At 42.0% G+C, this 20,832-nt stretch overlaps 1 long non-coding RNA gene across 1 annotated transcript; it reads left to right on the forward strand.

Moving 5' to 3' along the window:
- The first annotated feature begins 4,735 nt into the window (after positions 1-4,735).
- Positions 4,736-18,748, forward strand: LOC107000088 (uncharacterized). The gene is made up of 4 exons (XR_001447035.3): positions 4,736-4,872; positions 10,826-10,881; positions 13,600-13,722; positions 15,913-18,748. It is a non-coding gene; the product is annotated as an uncharacterized LOC107000088 (long non-coding RNA).
- The last annotated feature ends 2,084 nt before the right edge of the window (positions 18,749-20,832 follow it).

Below are 20,832 nucleotides of genomic sequence, written 5' to 3' on the forward strand. Positions count from 1 at the left end.
CCCACCACCGCGCCCGGCTAATTTTTTGTATTTTTAGTAGAGATGGGGTTTCACCATGGTCTTGATCTCCTGACCTTGTGATCTGCCTGCCTCGGCCTCCCAAAGTGCTGGGATTACAGGTGTGAGCCACCGTGCCAGCCGGGAGTATATTTTCTTAAGGCCTCCCATAGCCGCTTGAGGAAGGCAGAAGGATTTTCTTCCTTTCCCTGAGTTATGGTGGACATCATTGAATAATTCATGGGCTTTTTCCTAATTCTCCTTAGTCCTTCCAGAACACAGGTCAACAGATGTTTGAGACTCCAGTCCCCATGATCTGAGTCAAGGTCCCAGTGGGGATCCATACTGGGGACGACTTGCTGACTGGTAGGGAATTTGTCCCTTTCTTCAGCTGTCATTCTATCATTTACTTGACTAAGACACCAGGTATCTCCAAATTCTCAGGCTGCAGCTAAAGCCGCATTCTTTTCATTAAAGGCCAGGGTTTGATCTAACAACAGCATGACATCTCTCCAAGTGAGATCGAAAGTTTGCCCTAGACCCTATAGGACATCTATGTACCTATCAGGATAATCTGAAAACTTCCCCAGGTCTGCCTTGATCTGCTTTAAATCAGAGAAGGAGAAAGGGACATGTACCCAGGTTGGGCCAAATTCCCCTCCCCCTACAGTTTGAAGGGGACATAACTGATAGCATGGGGGTTTTTGTGGTCCCTTGGAGATTTTTTGCTTATTTCCTTCTGGGTGTGGGAGATTAGAGGAGGCTTATCATTAATAGGAAGGGGAGCTATAGGGAGGCTAGGATATGGGGGTAAGCTGGGAAGTCCTCCTGTGGGATGTAAATTGCAAGCTTTGCATAGCTGTGAATTCTCCTTCAATGAAAAGAAAACCTGGACATGAGGTATTTCACTCCATTTGCCTTCCCTCTTACAGAAAAGGTCAAGCTGCAGGATAGTATTGTAATTTACACTTCCCTCAGGTGGCCATTTTTCCTCATCAGAGAGAGAATATTGGGGCCAAGCTGTAGTGCAGAAAAAAACGAGCCACCTCTTTTTCAGGGTTTGCGGGTCAAATTGGTCCCAATGGCTTAGGATGCATTTCAAGGGTGAGCCTGTTGATGTCCGAGTGTTTCCCGTCTGAAAGACAAACTGCCCATGGTTTTGGTTTGTTTCTTTCTCCCCCTGCCCAAGAACCCACAATGGTCCCTGGACCCTGCTGATTGGAATAGTTGCGCTCGACAACACAGCAGCAGAAACACCACTTGCCCAAGAACCCACAACGGTCCCTGGATCCTGCTGATTGGAATAGTTGTGCTCAGCGACGCAGCAGAAGAAACACTAGTTTTCCTCCTAGACCACATGGAGGACCAAGGAATGTCAGATTTAGTGGCCCTTACCAATGCTTTCTTGAAAACCTGCACCCTTGCCTGTCCTAGTCCACAAAGAGGACAGAGAAAAATCGGATTTAGTGGCCCTTACTGATGCATTCTCGAAAACCTGTTAGAGTCCTAAGCATTCTCCTGTTAGTATTGGGACTTTACCTGTGTCCTATAAAGATGTTATGCCCCAAAAATGAAGTGGAGGGCCCCATACCCTGAGGGAGGGAAGGGATCTCCAGGGTTCCAACTTTGGAGTGACGCCTTTTGTCCTCGCTTATATGAATAGGAAGGATATCATTTCTGAAGCTCCCCATATCCTAGCTTCCGGAATAGCTTTTGTTAGGCCTGCTAGGCTGAGGAAGGATCCTAAAATTCCAGATAAGGTAGTCCCCAGCCCCGACAGGGCTTTGGGCAAAAATTATGTCTTTCTGATTAGTGGGCCCATGTGCCTAAAGAAGGTAACAGAGTCCTGAAGTTTATACTAGAAATCATTCTTATAGGAGAAACTAGAAAAGCACCAGAGACAGGGAGTGGTTTGTAGAAGCAGGACTAGCCTCAGAGAAGAGAGGCAAGAGGAAGTTTGTCAGACAGAGGTTAGGACCCGGAGACAAGGGTCAGGATAGATAGGATAGATGGGCAAGTCTCGCTTGGGCGCCATGACTTTGAGAGTTTGCTCATGGCTGCAGGGTCAACCAACTTGTTGTCAGGACCCTGGAGCTGAATGGCTTTCCTCTCTGTCGACCCTCGGCTCAGCCCAGAAGTACAGGAAAAGTGGAAGCAGGCAAACCAACACTCCCAATTCTGAAGAGTCGGGCGTTGTTAGAGAGCCCTTTCCCAGAAAGCCTGACACCTGTGTCTTTAATCTGGCGGCCACGCTAGTCACTTGCAACTAACTGGCCAATAAGTGCCCGGTATTTCCCTTCCAAATTCTAAGGAAAAATAGGACAGAATAGCAAGCCAAAGGGGTCTGATGGTACTCACTATTTGGCAATAGGCGGTAGTCCCTGGGTCGCCAAAATGTGTCCAGAATTGGTTCCTTCCAGTGGGTTCTTGGTCTCGCCAACTTCAAGAATGAAGCTGCGGACCCTCACAGTGAGTGTTACAGTTCTTAAAGATGGTGTGTCCGGAGTTTTTTCCTTCAGATGTTCAGATCTGTCCGGAGTTTCTTCCTTCCAGTGGGTTCGTGGTCTCGCTGACTTCAGGAGTGAAGCTGCAGACCTTTACAATGAGTGCTACAGCTCTTAAAGGTGGCATGATCCGAGTTGTTTGTTCCTCCTGGTGGGTTCGTGGTCTCACTGACTTCAGGAGTGAAGCCACAGACATTCACAGTGAGTGTTACAGTTCATAAAGGTAGTGCAAACCCAGAGAGTGAGCAGCAGTAACCTATAGTGTGAAGAGGGAAAGAACAAAGCTTCCAGAGTAGCCAAGGGGATCCAAGTGGGTTGCCCTTGCTGGCTCCCTGGCCGGTTTTTATTCCCTTATTTGGCCCCACCCATGTACGCTGATTGGTCCATTTTACAGAGCACTGATTGGTCCATTTTACAGAGTACTGATTGGTCCATTTTTATAGAGTGCTGATTGGTGTGTTTACAAACCTTTAGCTAGACACAGAGCGCTGATTGCTGTGTTTACAATCCTTTAGCCAGAGAGAAAAGTTCTCCAAGTCCCCCCCAGACCCAGAAGCCCAGCGGGCTTCACCTCTCACGAGGAGATACAAGACAAGAGGGAAACCTCATCCAGTTTTTTTTTTCAGAGACCTGCAGCAAAGTTTGTAACTGACCAGTTTGCTGGGCCATCTTGAAAAGCAGGCTTACAGGTTTCCTAAGCCTGTGTTCTGTCCTAAGTTACCCCCTCCATTGTAGAACACAGAAAGACATACAAAGCACACTAGATTCACTACAGCTTAAGATTAGCCTCACGAATCCTTCATTCTACTAATCAAAACTTTACGGAGGAGATAAACAGTGATTTTTACTATTCATTCAACTGATTTGCACAGAGAAAGAGGACAGAAGTCTGACTGGTAAGAAATTCTTACCCTTTTGCCAGCATGCCAGGCTTCTGGATTCCTCAGAGATGCTGGAGGAATCTGTATATTTCAGTAGGAGGGGCAGGGAAGGCCTCCTTAAGAAGTCAATATTTGAGCAAAGATCTGAAGTAGACGAAGAAGCCATTTGGATATCTGGTGAAAGAGCTTTTCCAGGTATTTAACAAGTAATTTCTTAACTTATTCTACGTTTTATTTTTTGTTTTTGAGACACGGTATCTCTCACTCTGTCGCCCAAGCTGGAGTGCAGTGGCATGATCTCTGCTCACTGCAACTTCCACCTCTTAAGATTCCAGCGATTCTCCTGCCTCCACCTCCTGAGGAGCTGGGATTACAGGTGTGCACCACCACACCCAGCTAAGTTTTGTATTTTTAATAGAGACGGGGTTTCACATGTTAGCCCGGCTGGTCTCGAACACATGAGCTCAAGTGATCCACCTGCTTAGGCCTCCAAAAGTCCTGGGATTACAGGCATGAGCCACAGCACCCGGATAAGCTTTACGTGTATGTATTCTTTAATCAAATATCTATTGTTTATGACATTAACTGCAGGTATAAGGAGATAAGACAAAATTACGGATGTTTATTGAGTGTCTGCCATGTACCAGGCACTGTGCTAAGTTTATGAATGAGGTTTGGTATCTTGACTAAGATTTACAACTTAGTGCAAGAGGCAAGGTGTAGACATACACTTCCTGCAGTTGGAACGCAGCAGTTCTTATGAGGAGGAAGAGTTGGTTTGAAGTTTCACCACCAGAAGTTTATATGCACCTGACCTACCTGAAGTCTACACCTCACTTTCTAGATGAATTAACGTATAAAGGGTGCTCCCCACTCTAACAGAGGGGAAGCCAGCAAGTTAATGCCTGATCACACCGTTTATACAGCACTGTGGTTAACAATCTGTCTTCCCTAAGTAACTCATTTAACCTTCGTAACAATAAGAAGCAGTTGTTCTAAGAAGCCTTTGTGTCTTTCTCTGAGATGGAGAAAGGCGCAGAAGGCTGAGTAGAATGACAAGGCAGTCATTATGGTAGAGTTGGACCTAAATTTAAGGTAACAGTCTTCAAGCACAGTGCATTTCACACCGCAATACAGCTGTTATGAACATTTGCTGAAATAAAACAGCTTGATATTCTCCTGACTCAGTCCTCTCTCACTGACACGACAGAGAGTTGGGTTGAGGTCCGGGCGGATTTAGACCCCCCCGCCCCCCGCACCCCGCACCAGTAAAGACACATAAGGAATCCGCCTTCCCGAAGGACAGGGGAGAATTCTGGGTGTGCGCGGCCATGGAGCGCGCGCGTGCGCGGCAGCTGCCGCTGCTGAATAGCTGAGAGGTGCACTGGGGCGGCAAGCTGGGCTCGGAGTGCAGCGGGGTCAGGATGGACGAGGACGTGTTGCACCCTGAAGAGCCTCATCATCCGCGAGAGTGGGGTGGGCAAGTACAGGTGAGGCGGGCGTACGGGCCGTGATGAGGGTGGCTGGGCTCTTTCTGCCTACGTGGCCGCTGTCTCTTGGGCCGCGATGGGAAAACCTTTAACCGCTGCAAGCGTCCACGATGGCGGCCGGGCTGGGGTCGGCCCAGCTCGCGCCCTCCTCGGCCTCTGGGCCGCGCTTTCCCGCGGCTTCTCCTCCCCTCGCCCCACCCGCGCCTGCCTGGTTCCCGGCCTCTGCCAGGCCCAAGTTCTCTGGGTCGCTCTCCCTCCTGTGGCGCCGAGAAAACACCATTCCAAGGGCCGCCGCTCCGCCGGCCGGTTTGCTGCGCGGAGCTCAGGGCGTGGCGGGCTGGTTTGGGCCCGAATCTGGCCGGGGGGCGCCTCGCCTCGAGCTCTTCGGGGTTCAGGCTGCCTGTCACCCCGAGACCCGGGAGACATAACTTTCCCACTTGAGGGTTTCTGTGGGGCCTTCTCTAAATACATAATGTCCTCGGGAAGTTTCGTGACGCCTTAGGTCCCATTCCTGGCCTGTTTGGGCGCAGCCTAATGTCGCTTCTTTTACTTTTTTATTAGTTGGCTGTGGAAGAACTCCTGGATCTTGTGACTGCTGGAAAATTTCGCTTTAGTGTAAGTGGTCCACAGCTGAAGCAGTTGGACCACCTTTGAAAATAAAATGTAATTGTTATTTCTCATTTTGCCACATCCTGTGGAGACAAAAGATTAGTGTTGTCTTTTCATTTTTGACTTTTTTCCTTGGGGAAAATAATATTGACAGTGGAGTTGAGTATAAGGTAAGACATGGATCTAGGTGGATGTTGCTAGAGGGTTGTGATTTCATCCAGGTCTTGGAACAGAGTTCTCCAGGTGAAGTCATTCTTGCCGTCTGATTATGAGTAGGTTATGTTCAAGGCCGTCCTGATCCTTAAACCACATTTAGACTCCAGGAGCTGTAATCAGTTTCATATTTTAACTATAGCTTCTGATACACATATCTTTTTTTTTTTTTTTTTTTTTTTTTTGAGACTGAGTCTTGCTCTGTTGCCCAGGCTGGAGTGCTGTAGCGAGATCTCACCTCACCGCAACCTCTGGCTCCTGGGGTCAAGCGATTCTCCTTCCTCAGCCTCCTGAGTAGCTGGGATTACAAGTGTGTGTCACCACGCCCAGTTAATTTTTGTGTTTTTAGTAGAGACAGGGTTTCACCATGTTGGCCAGGCTGGTCTCGAACTCCTGACCTCTAGTAATCCACCCGCCTCAGCCTCCCAAAGTGCTGGGACTACAGGCATGAGCCACCGCCCCTGGCTGATACATATCTTTCAAATAACTTGTTATTCATGTAAGATTTTACAAATTGAGGTATCCTTATACAAAATAGAATGAAAGCTTTCCTCATATACCATAAAATTACAAAGGTTTATACCTATGTAACCAGCACGTTCTGCACATGTATCCCAGAACTTAAAGTATAAATAAATAAATAAGATTACAAAGTTTTACTTTTTTAGCTACTTCAGGATTTTAAAGCTTGCTATGTAATAGATTCTGAAATTTTTTGTATTTTTAAAGTTTGACAATACATTTTTCCAGTACTCCTCACTTAATGTACTCTATGTCTACTATAGTCAGAGGGATTTGCACATACTAAGGAATAGAATAATGAAACACTATGGGTAAGCAAACCAGTATGATTTGTGTGTATGTGTGTAAAACGGATGAATAAAATTATTTACATGATCATCTGTTATTGCACGTACATATTTGAGGGTTAAAAAGTTAATGTAATAAAAATTGCCTTAATAGGAATTTCATAACCTTGTGATCCTTCTTTTTCATTTCTCTCTTTTTTCCTTGACATATGGTTCTCATTTAAGTTCAGACGTATGAAATTGGCATTTTTGAAGTCACGAATGGTTGGTTGTCATTTCATGTAGTTCAACCCAATACATGAAATTGGGTTGAAATTGGTTAGCACTTTGTGTAAATGTATTGCATGGGTGACAAGTTAGGGTGGTTAAAATTTTCTGGAAAGTTAACTAGAGTATATAAATGAGTTTGGTTCCCCGTCCCCCCTGTGCCGCCGCTTTTTTTTTTTTTTTTTTTTGAGATAGGGTCTTGTTCTGTCACCTGCTGGAGTGCAGTGGTGTGATCACAGCTCACTGTAGCCTTGACTTCCCGGGCTCAATCAATCCTGCCACCTCAGCCTCCTGAGTAGCTGGGACTATAGGGACGAATCACCATTCCTGGCTAGGGTTTTTTATAGAGACACGTTCTTGCTGTGTTGCCTAGGGTGATCTTGAACTCCTGAGCTCAACGGATCTTCCTGCCCTCAATGGATCCTTGCAAAATGCTGGGATCATAGGCATAAGCCACCATACCCGGCTCTACTTTAAAAAATTTTTTTTGTAGATGGGATTTCCCTATGTTGCCCAAGCTATTCTGAAACTCATGGGCTCATGCCATCCTCCAGCCTTGGCCTCTCAAGAGTGCTGGGATTACAGGCATGAGCCATGGCACTCAGCTGAGAGTCCCTTTTTAGAATAAGTTCTGTTAAATGGGTTTATCAGTCTCTCTAGTTCACTCCCCAGAAACAAATTGTATTTAGGCCTGATCTTTTTTAAACTTTTCCCTTATTGCATAGTGGTGGATTATCAATTGCTCACTGCAAAATTTTGACACTTTACCTCTTTTGTGAAAGGATTGCATTTAGTGAGAAAGTTGTCTTATTTGGCTAGATATACATTATTGTCCTATGTGATATGCTATGGAAAAGAACCTTAAACACGTAATCACCTTTCTGGATAAGAATAACTCCACTAAAATAGAAGTCTATATTTAAAGTGAGTGAGTACAGAAACGTTTGTCATGGATGTGATCTTAAAGGGTTGTTTTTACCAAGTTTGTTCTGTTTCTTTACAGAGCTGGAACTAGTGGAAGTGAAATAGCACTCATGTTGTTGGGGAATTATTGTACGATGAAGGATGTCTTTAAGCCAAAGTAGTGGATTACTTTCTAGTTTATTTCTTGGTGTTGGAGTCCAAAGGGTATATGGTAGTAATCAGGAGATCAGGATTATGAAACTGGGGCTGCCACTTGTGTGGCCTTATGTGTGATACTGGAATGCTCTAGGCCCTCATTTCAAAAGTGAGGGGGTTGGAATAGATACCTCTCAAACCCTATCTAGTGTTGACTGTGTAAGACTCCAATTCTGTGGCTAGACCCGGTGAGGTAGAGGTAGCAGAGTGTATCAAGAACTGGAAGGGATTAAAGAGGCCTGTTACGTAAATTGCTGTCCCTCCTATGCTCCTACCCTTGCCATTCATTTTGGTGAATTTCATTTGTAGATAAAGAAATGCAGACTAGTTATAATCACATTGTTTGTTTTAAATTTGGTCTTACCTAAGTGCCATGGTGGTAGTTACTCCTTCCATCTCTACCTCTGCATGGAAAGCATTTTGCTCCTTTAACTTTGAAATATGAAGGTGTAAATATACAATACTGTAAGAATGGTGCTTCTGCCAAGTGCAGTGGCTCATTCTGTAATCCTAGCTACTCAGGAGGCTGAGGAAGGAGGATCACTTGAGTCCAGGAGTTCGAGACCAGCTTGGGCAACATAGCAAGGCCATGCCTCTAAAAAACTGAAAAATAAAAAAAATTAGTCAGCCATGGTGATGCTAACCTGTCATGCCAGTTACTTGGGGGGCTAAGGTGGGAGGATTAGTGAGCTAAGATTGTACCACCACATTCCAGCCTGGGTGACAGAGTGAGACCCTGTCTCTTAAAAAAAAAGGGTGCTTCTTAATCATTTTGAGATTGCCAGTTCCTTTCAAAATCTAATACAGAAATGGACTCTCTGCCCCTTTCAAAGTCTAATAAATAGAGAAATGGACTCTGCCTAGAAAAATGCACACATAGAATTTAGAATACATTTTGGGCTACCAGGGTACCCCTTGCTAAGATCTGATGTATACCCAGAGCCTGTATTAAAATTTGTTACTTCACACCATACCACCAATTTCCTGCCTCTCCTGACAAAGTACCGTTAATGACAATGGCGGTTGTTAAGGATTAGCAACCATGAGAGAAAAACCTCTGGCTTTTTGTCTGTACATTGCCATATGTTCAATAAGTAATACCCAATATCATTATTACTTGTATTATTATTATTATATTATTATTACAACTATTTTACAACGTTATATTAACTTAGGTTTTTGTAGTAATCTTTTCTGTGGTGACCGCATATCTTTTCTATTTTTAAATTATGGGTAACTGAGTATTGGGAGAAAAGAAATTTTTTATAGGTTTCATTTTAGAGTCTTATTAGTGCTGTCACCTAACTTATGTTCGAAGTAAGTAAATATAGTTAAGATGTTAAATAGAGAATTATAGAATTTGACTCTCCTGTTGTACTTTGATTCTGTGGTGCTCGTTTTATGGTAAACACAGGAAAACCAAGTAAGGTAGAGTTAATCCTTCAAATATAATTAATGACACTGGGTTTGGAAACTACCAGGAAGCCATTATGTTTTGCGAAATACTCTGTGGACAAAACATATTGCTAGCAGCAGTAATCACAACCTTATGAATATTACAGTCTAATTAGAAATTAGAATATTAGAAATATAAGATTTTTCTATAATTTTAGATATCTGATGACTGTTTCTTTGATATTATTAATAAAAACAGATCAACAGAACAGACTGTAGAAGTTAACGAGGCAAGATTGAATGATTTTAAAATTTAGGGCTTTAACATTAGGTTTTATTTTTGAGGAGCTTCTGATTGACACTTCTGCTTCATAGTAAGTAAAATAATTCTGGAAGATGGAAAATCTTAGAGTACCCTTCTAATCTGGTGTCTTTTGGTTTTATCCTTCCTTTCTAGTTTCTTACCATTTCCTAGGTTTAGTCCTTTGTTCTCTCCTGCCATAACCATGGCAGTTGACTTCTGTTGATTGTTCTTCCATTTTTTGTTGGCATTAACTTTTCAAAACAAAGAGTACTTCTTGTCATAACTTTCTTTAAAAGCCTTCAGTAGCTTCCAGTTGCCTACTTGTTTTTATAAACCCTACCTGGTGTTTGCCTGAGTATACCTACTCTGTCCTGTGATCTTTTTTTTTACCTTTTTACTGTATCTTTTCTTCCCACTTAGGCAGTAGCCATACTGCATGTTACAGAATGCTAGGCTTTGATATCTTTCTGTTTGTGCTTGAATTTAAAGTGGATTACAGGTCAGATTTTTTAAGTTACCTTGTTTCATTCCAAGAAACTTTATTTTTTCCCTTTTCATCCATGTCAATTAAAGTGTGACATGTTGCTAGTATCATTTTCTCAGGACATCAGAACAGTTAAAAAGAACAACAAAAAATCCTCACCTTTTGAACTTGGGGGATTGTGTAGGAGAGTATGGGGAATATATTTAATAGTAAACTACTTTGCTTTTGGCAGTTTTTTTTTGTTTTGTTTTGTTTTTTTTGAGACAGAGTCTCGCTCTGTTGTCCAGGCTGGAGAGCAATGGCGCGATCTCGGCTCACTGCAGCCTCCGCCTCCCGGGTCCACGCCATTCTCCTGCCTCAGCCTCCCGAGTAGCTGGGACTACAGGTGCCCGCCACCATGCCTGGCTAATTTTTTTGTATATTTAGTAGAGACGGGGTTTCACCATGTTCGCCAGGATGGTCTCGATCTCCTGACCTTGTGGTCTGCCCGCCTCGGCCTCCCAAAGTGCTGGGATTACTGGTGTGAGCCACCGTGCCTGGCCGCTCTTGGCAGTTTTTAAATTGCCTTTCTAGTAATTTAATTCTTCTCTGTATGCTTGCTCTGAGGCAGTATTCCTAGGAGCAGGCCTCCATCAGTTATTTTTATTTGCATTTAATAAATTATGATGAGATATAATAATCATGAACACACTTATCATATGATTAGAAAGAAAAATTCTAATTCCTAACCTGTCTTTTTAATATCTCTTTCAGCCTGCTCTTGAGGTTCACAGATGACACCTTTGATCCAGAACTTGCAGCAACAATAGGTAAGCCTGTGTTTAAAAATTCTATAGAAATGTCTAATATTTTGTTGCTTTTGGGCTTTTTTATCTAAATTCTTCTACCTTCCTCTTACCACCCCACCACCTCCATGTCTGTTGACATTTTATTTGTCCTTCAAGATTTAACTTTGGTATCATTAAATCTCTGAGGCCTTTCTAGATCTTACCAAGAGAAAATAATTTCCTTATCTGTTGTCTCATGAGACTTTATTAAAACTACTGATATTATGGTTATCCGTACACACATTTCTTTCCTGTATTATGGATTGTCTTTTATTTTGCAATATACAACAGTTATTTGAGTACTTACTGTATGCCATGCACTGTTACTAAGAGGTGGGGTTATAATATTGAATAACATAAAATTGGTGTCTGTCTTCATGTACCTAACAGTAGAGTACATTAATTTTGTATGTTCAGCATTTGCTACAGTGTTTGACATGTATTCTGATCTTTGCATATGTATTGATATTAGTTATTAAGGACTGTTAGGAGCAGTGATACTTAAATGCCTTTTAGACATAAAATTTAGATCGCCTGAAAGTGGTTAGTAACACTAACTTATAAGAGTATATGAGAAGATAGAGGTAAGTATTTTGGTATCATGTGTTTAGACCGCAGACAAGAATGTAAAGGAGTGAAAAGACCACTTGGAATAGTTGAAAGGTAGCTGAGCTGAGTCAGAGCTAGGTAATAGTCTTGGCTTTGCCTTGAATTAGGTGTAATCTCGACTTACTAACGTCATCTGTAAATTGGGAGGTTTTGGGGAGACAATACTTTTTTTCCCTGAGCTTTGAAATTTGATGATCTGATGAGATTATGGTAAAGATGATCCTGGCAGTATTATTAGGGAAAACAAATAGTTTATCTTAACTGCCTTTATTTGTTTACATTTATTGTATGTCTATTTTTTTCAGACTCATATATTTCTAAAAATAGGAGAAATAATTCTTGTGTATCCTACTAAATTACTCCATCCAAATGTTAATATTTGTCACATATGCTTTATCATTCTCTACATACACACACAGTATTCTTTTAAAAAACTGCATTGGCTGTTTTTCTGATTTCTTTTTTAAAATGAATTATTTTGAGAGTAGGCTTGCAGACATGATGTCTTTAATGTCCACATCATATATTTCTTAAATCAACATGGATACAACTCTATTGTCTATGCACAGATTTTGTCAGTTGTCCCATTAATGTCCTATATAGCAAAAGAAAAATAATTTATTTGGGGTTTGGGATCATACATTGAATTTAGTTATTTCTCTTCAGTCTCTCTCTTTTTTTTTTTTTTTGTTTGAGTTGGAGTCTTGCCCTGTCGCTCAGGCTGGAGTACAATGGTGCGATCTCAGCTCACTGTGACCTCTGCCTCCCAGGTTCAAGTGATTCTCCTGCCTCAGCCTCCCAAGTAGCTGAGATTACAGGCATGTGCCACTGCGCCCAGCTAATTTTTGTATTTTTAGTAGAGACTGGGTATCACCATGTTGGCCAGGCTGGTCTTGAACTCCTGACCTCAGGTGATTCGCCTGCCTCGGCCTCCCAAAGTGCTGGGATTATAGGCATGAGGCACTGCGCCTGGCCACTCTTCAGTTTCTTTTAATCTGAACGGTTCTTCAGTCTTTGTCTTTCCAGGGCCTTGATATTTTTGAAGAGTAAATAATTATTTTGTAGAATGCCCTTTAATTTACATATATCCAGAGTGTCCTTATGGTTGGATTCAGGTTATGCACTTTTGGCAGGAATTCCACAGAAGTGTTTCTCAAGCACAGTGTCGGGAGGCACATGGTGTCTGTTAGTCCCATTTACTGGTGGTGGGACTTTGGTTACTATTGGGTGATATATGCCAACTTTTTCCTCTGAAGTTATTATTTTTCCCCTTGTAATGAATACATTTCTTTTGGAGAGATACATTGAAACTATATTAGATGTACTCCTTTTCATCATATTTTTTGTCCTCTTATTTTAGCATACATTGATACTTCTTGCCTGTGACAAGCAAAAAGGACAATGTATGATCCTGCCATTCTAACTGTGGTGGTTATCAAATGATGATATTTTCAAATGCGATCACTCTGTCTACTTACCTTATTTGAAATTATGTTAGGAAGAGCTCTTTTGTTTTATTTTTAAATTTGAGACAGTCTCACCCTGTCACTCAGGTTGAAGTGCAGTGGCATCATCTAAGCTCACTGCAGCCTCCACCTCCCCGGTTCAAACAGTTCTCCCACCTCAGCCTCCAGGGTAGCTGGGACTACAGACATGTGCTACCACTAGTTTTTGTATTTTCAGTAGAGGTGGGGTTTCACCATGCTGGCCAGGCTGGTCTCGAACTCCTGGCTTCAAGTCATCTGCGCACCCCGACATCCCAGAGTGCTGGGATTACAGGCGTGAGTCACTGCGCCCAGCCAAGAGCTCCTTTTTGTTTTTTCTTTTTTTGCGAATTCAGATTTTGTATATTCAGGAGTTTTATTTAAACTTTGAATCTGAAAGAAACTTTAGGAGGAACTCATAGATTTGTGGGAAGAAGCAAATCTACATTATTTTCTCTCTTCTAAAATCACAATCCATGTATTTTGATCTTTTACTGAATTTTAACATATCGTTTTGTCACTAACATAAAGTGTTTCAATAGTGTTTGTAACTCACACACAAATACTGGAAATAAAAGTTATTTACCTGAGTCCATTTTTGTGGCAGGCAGTTCACTTTACATCGCTTTCCAGACAACTGGAATTTGAGGCAACGTCTATGACAGCGATCCCTTTGTTTTCACCTGGCGTGTGTTCTCATCAGACTGCTTGTTGTCACATCGTGCTTCAGGTAAAAAGCTTTTATGAGTTTTTAAATCTCTTTGTGAAAAATATTTTATTGTGGTAAAATATGTATGACATAAAATATGCTATTATAACAACCCTTAAATGTATAATTTGGTGGCATTAATTACATCCATACTGTCATGCAGCCATCACAACTGTCTGTTCCCAAGTATTTTTCATCACCCCAAATAGGAACCCTGTTATCATTCTGCAGTAACTCCCCATCACCACCAGCCCCACATTGCCAGTTGACGTTTAATCGACTTTGTCTCTGTGAACTTTCCTATTCTAAAGATTTCATATAAGTGGAACTATATGTTTGTCTTTTTGTGACTGGCTCATTTCACTAGGCATAATGTTTTCAAGGTTCATCCTGGTAGCATGTATCAGAACTTCATTCCTTTTTATGGCTGAATAATACTGAGTCCTCCAACTCTGTTCTTCTTTTTCAAGATTATTTTGGTCATCTGAGACTCCTTGCAATTCCATTTGAATTTAGGGATTGGCTTCTCTATTTCTGGGGGGAGAAATGATTCTCAGAATTTTGATGGGATTGTGTTGAATCTGTAGATTGTTTTGAATAGGACTGGTATTTTAGCAATATTGAGTCTGCTAACCCAGGAACTAAGGATCTTTCCATTTACCTACGTCTTTTTATGTTTCTTTTACCAGTGTTTGGTAGTATTCAGCATGTAGGTCTTTCACTTCCTTAGTTAAATTTATTCCTAAGCATTTTATTTGTTTAGCACTATTTAAATGGAATTGCCTTCTTCATTTCCTTTTTAGATTGTTCATCGCACATGTACAGAAAAGCAACTAATTTTTGTGTGTTGATCTTGTATCCTGAAGCTGTGCTGAATTTATTAACTCTAGTAGTTTCCTTCTGGATTCACATGGATGTACTTCCAGCTACTCGGGAGACTGGGGCAGAAGGATCAGTTGATCCAAGGAGTTTGAGGCCAGCCTGGAAAACACAGCAAGACACCTACAGGTATGTGCCACCACATCTAGCTAGTTTTTGTATTTTTAGTAGAGATGGGATTTCACCAGTTTGCCCAAGCTGGTCTCGAACTCCTGGGCTCAGGCACTCACTCTACCTGCCTGAGCCTGCCAGAGTGCTGGAATTACAGGCATGAGCCACTGTGCCCAGCCTAAAACTGTGATATCTTGTTCTCATTAATAGCTGTAGAAATTATAACTTTTGGCTGGGTGTGGTGGCTCACTCCTATAATCCTAGCACTTTGGGAGGTCGAGGCGGGCAGATCACCTGAGGTCAGGAGTTTGAAACCAGCCTGGCCAACATGGTGAAACCTGTCTCTGCTAAAAATACAGAAAACCAGGTGTGGTGGTACACATCTGTATTCCCAGCTACTCAGGAGGCTGAGGTGTGAGAATCACTTGAACCTGGAAGGTGGAGGTTGCAGTGAGCTGAGATTGCACCACTGCACTCCATCCTGGGCAACAGAGCAAGACTCTGTCTCAAAAAAAAAAAAAAAAAGAAAAGAAAAGAAAAGAAAAAAAATTATAAAAATTATAACTTTTTGTAAATTTTTATTAGGCTGGTGTCTTTTACTATTTCAGTTGCATAAATATCATTTGAGGTGGGCCTGGTCTTTGAAGGCTCTTTCCAGCAGGTGTCTCTTTCACCAGGCTTATTTATAAGTCTTTATTTTTTTTTTACGGTAAAAGAAAGTCTATAATATATCAACTGTGCAAGGGAAGACAACAGTAAACTTACAAGTCTCTTTCCAGCTATCTAAATTAGTAATTCAACAGGACAAAATAAAGACATGTTTAGACAAGAGCTTTATCTCTGTGCTGCCTCCTGGTTAATTTCCTTGGTTTTGTCTTTCAGTGTATTAATTCTTTCCAGCTGTATTCAGTCTGCTGCTCAGTATGACCAACAAGCCTTAGATTCTCTGTGTGTGTAATTTTACTTCTAGAAGTTCTATTTGGTTCTATTGCAAATCTATTCCTTGATTTCTACTTTATACTTTTATGTCCTTAATTTGTTTAATTACACTTATTATATTCTTGTTCAGATAGATCAAATCTGCTTGCTCACATTTTCTCTTCTCTCTCATTGATCATATGTTTTATTATTTGGGATTATGAGCTCATCTTGAGTGAGAATCTGCAATGATTTGATTTAGGCATTTATCTTCCAGCTCTGTTCTGTATTTTCTTCTTCCAGAAATGCAGGAATCACATGAACCTGTCCATCCACAGATGAAGTGGTAAATAAACTGCCATATTAGATACATGACGGTGTACTCTTCAGCCATAAAGCTTCGGGAAACCCTGTCATCAGCAACCACGTGGAGGAACCTCTCCATCCACAGATGAAGGGATCAGGAAACTCTGGTATATATACTGAAGGGAAATGCTTTTTGGCTACCAAAATAATGAAATTATGTCGTTTGGAGCAACACAGAAGAACCTGTCCATCCACAAATGAAGACATCAAGAAACTCTAGGATGTACACAAGGCAAAACACTTCAGCCATCAGAATCATGACATATGTCACGTGGAGCAACCCAGTTGACCCGCCAAGGCTGCCTCTTCCTCCACAGGCGGATGAACGCTGTGGCTGCTGCTCCTGCCTGGGCCGTGCCCTGACGCTGCCAACACCACTGCTCCTCTATTTATAAGTCTTAATAGGGTTGCTGACCCAGCTATAGCTGAACAGCTGACATGTACCTCATGCTAAGCCGGGTGCTTCATATGTATCTAACTTGAAAAATGCTGAGCTACTTACCTTAACACCATTAACTTTTACTTAAAAGTTTGTTTTTCTTTTTTAATCCAAGCGAGCTCCAAACAAGTTTTAGGAGGCTCCTCAAAGCCAGCAAAGACTTTAACTGAAAGTAGAATTTCAAAGTACTGTAATTGGATTAGAAACCAAACCCCAAAATTAAATGTGAAGATTAGTGTCCGTACTGAACCGGCCCATCTGGTGGACACAGGATTTGTGTTATCGACCACAGTGTTACCCAGGATTCATGATTTCTGGAGTTTGTCAGTGTTAAGAAAATTGGATTGAGTACCAAATACAGCAGAGCAAACCCAGATTTGAGGCAAGGACCCTATAAAATAGTCATGCAGTACTTTTGTTAGGGTTCTGGGCACAAATCTTCCTCATCCCTCCCACCTTCTCCTGGCCTGCCTGTAAACCCGAACCACCAGGTACCTCAATTTTCTTCAAGGTCAGGCTGTTCTTAATGTTGCTAAATTGATCAAGGAAATGGGTGAGCCACTGCTTGCTCTGCACATAGTCCTCAGGGTGCTCAGGGTTCAGGCAGTACAGCAGCTGCATGGTTTTGGCCTGAAGGAGTAACTGGTCCATTCCTAGGCTCTCCCCAAAGATGTGTCCTCTGAAGAAGCTGGTCAGGTAGAGGGGGTGTCCACCATGGTTGTAGATGGGGAAGGAGATGCTGCTCAGGTCGAGCATTTTGTTCACCTGCCAGGCGTATAGGAGCGGGTTGGGGGCACCACGCAGAGCATCTTGTACCTGGCCCACACCTGCCGGTACTGGATCTGGCTTACGTTTCCCTGCGCCACACACAGATCCTGCACTGTACTGTCCAGTCAACTGACTTCAGCAAAGATGTCTGGGTCCAGCAGTGAGTTACTGTGGAAGGCCACCAGAATGGAGGTGATATCAGCCTCAGTGCTCTTCCTGGAGGCGGAGAAGTGGTTGGAGTCCTCTGTGGTGAAATGGCCCTGCATCAAAGTGGGAGACATTCAGAATCAAGGTGAAATTGGCCTCAGTGCTGGTCCTGGAGGCGGAGAAGCGGTCAGTGTCCTTGGTGGTGAAGTGGCCCTGCATGAAACATCACTCCCCCTTGGCCGGTGAAAGAATAAAATAAAGCTGGCCACTTGCATTTCCCTTTCAGTTTATAGAATACATGTTTTGGAAATAGTGTCTTCTAGATCTGTCTTTTTCTTTTCTGATTTAACTTATTAGCAAAGCTAAGTTTTGTCTCTTCATAGTGTTGCTTTTGTTTCAAAAGCTTCTATGAGATTTGTTTACTGTGTGTGGCTATATGGCAGACAATTTGTTCAAGTGGCCTGCCTCCTCTTTCTCACATTGACCCCTTCAGGAGGAGTTTTTCAAGGGTAATGAGTCTTCTCTCTGAGATAAGAATAGTAGCCAGAATTAAGAAGGTAAAGTGCATTGTGGAATTAAATCCTGATTCCAGTGGAAACTTAGTTTATGGCCTTAGACAAATGTTTACACTTCTGATCCTCAGTTTTCTCTCAAAGAACTTCTGCTCATATCCAATTCCTATTAAGTGGAAGTACTCTAACCTGGTATTACTAATATTCGGTTAGATTTTTTCCTAATTTTAGGTGTTAGAATATATCCTAATGTTACCAGTTCTTCACTGTTACTAAAGTGCACGTTAGATTTCTTCAATGATTTTTTTTAATTGGCATGGTTGATACAAAGCATCCTTCTATCCAAATACTGTGCTCAGTCGCCTAAGTGATAGTTTAGAACCATACTATCTCTCTCTGGAAAGAATGCTGGGGCTCCTGACTACACACTTTGACTAGAGGGGAAAATACTCCTCTTGTATTTATGATGGTTTTTCTTTCTACTTGATTAAGAAGAGAGTACAAAAAGGTGCTTATTGAAGCATTGTCAATTTGGGAACAAGATTCTCAGGAATGAAAAATTTGTGACTGTTCTCAGCATGAAAGGGAGAGAGATGATTACCTGATCATTACGTGCTTATTTGAAAGTCACTTTCCTCCCATGTCTCAGCATCTCACTTTTTAGAATGCACACTGAATGCCTGGGATCTCTTTGTTTTAGAACAGACAAAGTTGCATTGTTAAAGGAATAATATTTCCAGGGAAAAGGCTCAGTGCTCAACGGTTACTCTATAAAGAGATTTGAAAAGAAAGTCAAGGGAAGGTAAGGAAGGCAACATGGCTACCAATCTCGTGGGTTCTACTAGCGTTATTTCATGAAAAATGTCACCTTTTTATAGGAGAGAATAAATCTGAGAATCAACTGGCATCTAAACTCCATTTCTTGTTTTGTCACTGCTTCCCTGATTGACTATGGAAAATACATTTAGTCTTTTGATACCTTAGTTTCAACAACTATAACTTGACTTAAGAACTTTTGTGCATGGACTTTGTAATAGTTATCTATTTCTGCCTACAAATTACTTCAAAACTTAAATTGTTGTTTGAAACAACAAACACTATCTCACAGTTTCTGTGGGTCAGGAATCCAGACATGGCTTATTGGGTAACCGCCTCAAAGTCTTACTAGGCTGTAGTACAGTTATTGGCTGGAGCTGCTGTTTCATCTGAAGGTTCAATTGAGAGAGGATCCACTTCTGAGCTCACTCACATGGTTGCTGGCGCAATTCAGTTCCTCCCAGCTATTGGATTAAGGGTCTCAGTTCACTACTGAGTGTTGGTCAGTGAATTTCCCTCAGTTCTTTGCCATATGGGGGTCCATAGAACAGCTCACTACATGGCAACTGGCTTCTATCAAAGTGAGCAATAAAGAAGTAAGCAAGAGAGGTTTGCAAGACAGAAGCTACTACGTCTTTATAATCTAATCTTAGAAATAGCGTCACATCCCTTCTGCCATATTCTGTTCATTAGAAGCAAATCTGTGGGTCTAGCCATACTCCATTGCAGGGATCACACAAGGGTGTGAATGCAGGCATGGATTGTTGGGGCTCATCTTAGAGGTTGTCTCCCGTAGAGTTAGCTACCAATCTGAGGGGCCACAGGGAACCATGCATCTGGGCCAGAACACAGGGATTTCATACCTTAAGCAGGACAACATTCATTCAAACACACACACACACACACACATATATATGTATATGTTTAGATGTTTCTCTCTAATCAAAGAAGCAAGGCCTGTCCCTGACGAGCTCCCTTTTTCAGATCCACCCTGAACTGCCTAAGTTAACTCCATGGACCTTGACTAGGTGAACTGCAGAGTCCAAGCCTAGAGTTGGGTCCTGGGTTTAATCCTGGTTCTGTCTTAGCCCTATGACCTTAGGCCACTTCTCTTCGGCTTGGTTTTCTTTGCAGCAGAAAGTGTCAGGTTAGATCCCAACAGTGGTTGTCAAATTGGAGTGCCTGTGAAAACCACCTGGGGTCATTAAAAAAATTCCTCATGCCTGGCACACTCCTGACAAATCCGAAGATCTGAGGGTGAGATTGAGGCAACAGGACTTCTTACAGCTCCCCAAGTGATTTCATTGTTCAGCCAAGGTTGATAACTACTCATTTAGAAGATCGGTAATCCTAACTCTGGTACATGAGAATCATCTGAGGAGCTTTAAAAACAAATACAGAAGCCAGAGTCTTAGGACCATTAAAATAGAAATCCTTGGGGACTGGTCGCAGACATGGTGTCTTTCAAAGCTCCCCATATGATTCTAATGTGTAGCCAGATTTGTGGACCCTCAGGTTTAAAAATCAAGAATCCTCCTTGATCTAAGGTTCTAAGCTTGTATGAATGCACTTGTAGAGCTGTAAGCACGTGTACCACCTTCCAGTGCTCTCTGACTCTGAAGAAGGAGATGATTATTCCCACCCCCAACATCCATCTTCTCTGGGTTTACAATCCCCTATTTACAATCCGTAAAAAGGGCACCCTAGACTTGACCTCAGTCTCATCGTGACACAGCACGCCAGCGTTCTTAATCTTTTTGGTTACAGAGACCCTTTTAGAAACTTCATGAAAACTGTAAGTCATAAGGAAGATCTTACATGCACATCAGATTGATCATGCAATTTTCATGGACCCCTAAACTCCTGATACAAAGTTAATTCTATTTCACTATAATATATATATATAAAAAAAACTTATATAACCCAGAAAAGCAGAATTTGCAACATAGTAGAAATAGACCAGAGCGAGAGTTCTAATCCTGGTTCCACAACTCACCAGTCAACATTTAGGAGTCACTGAATCACTTGATGCCTCAGTTTACTCATATGCCCAATTAAGAATTATACAGTCATGCACCACATAATGTTTTGGTCAACTACAGATCACATATGATGATGATGGTTTCATATACAAATACATTGTGTTACTATTGCCTGTGGTATTCTGTATAATAA

The sequence above is a fragment of the Macaca mulatta genome, chromosome 9 (assembly GCF_049350105.2).
Source record: "Macaca mulatta isolate MMU2019108-1 chromosome 9, T2T-MMU8v2.0, whole genome shotgun sequence".
Lineage (NCBI taxonomy): Eukaryota > Metazoa > Chordata > Mammalia > Primates > Cercopithecidae > Macaca > Macaca mulatta.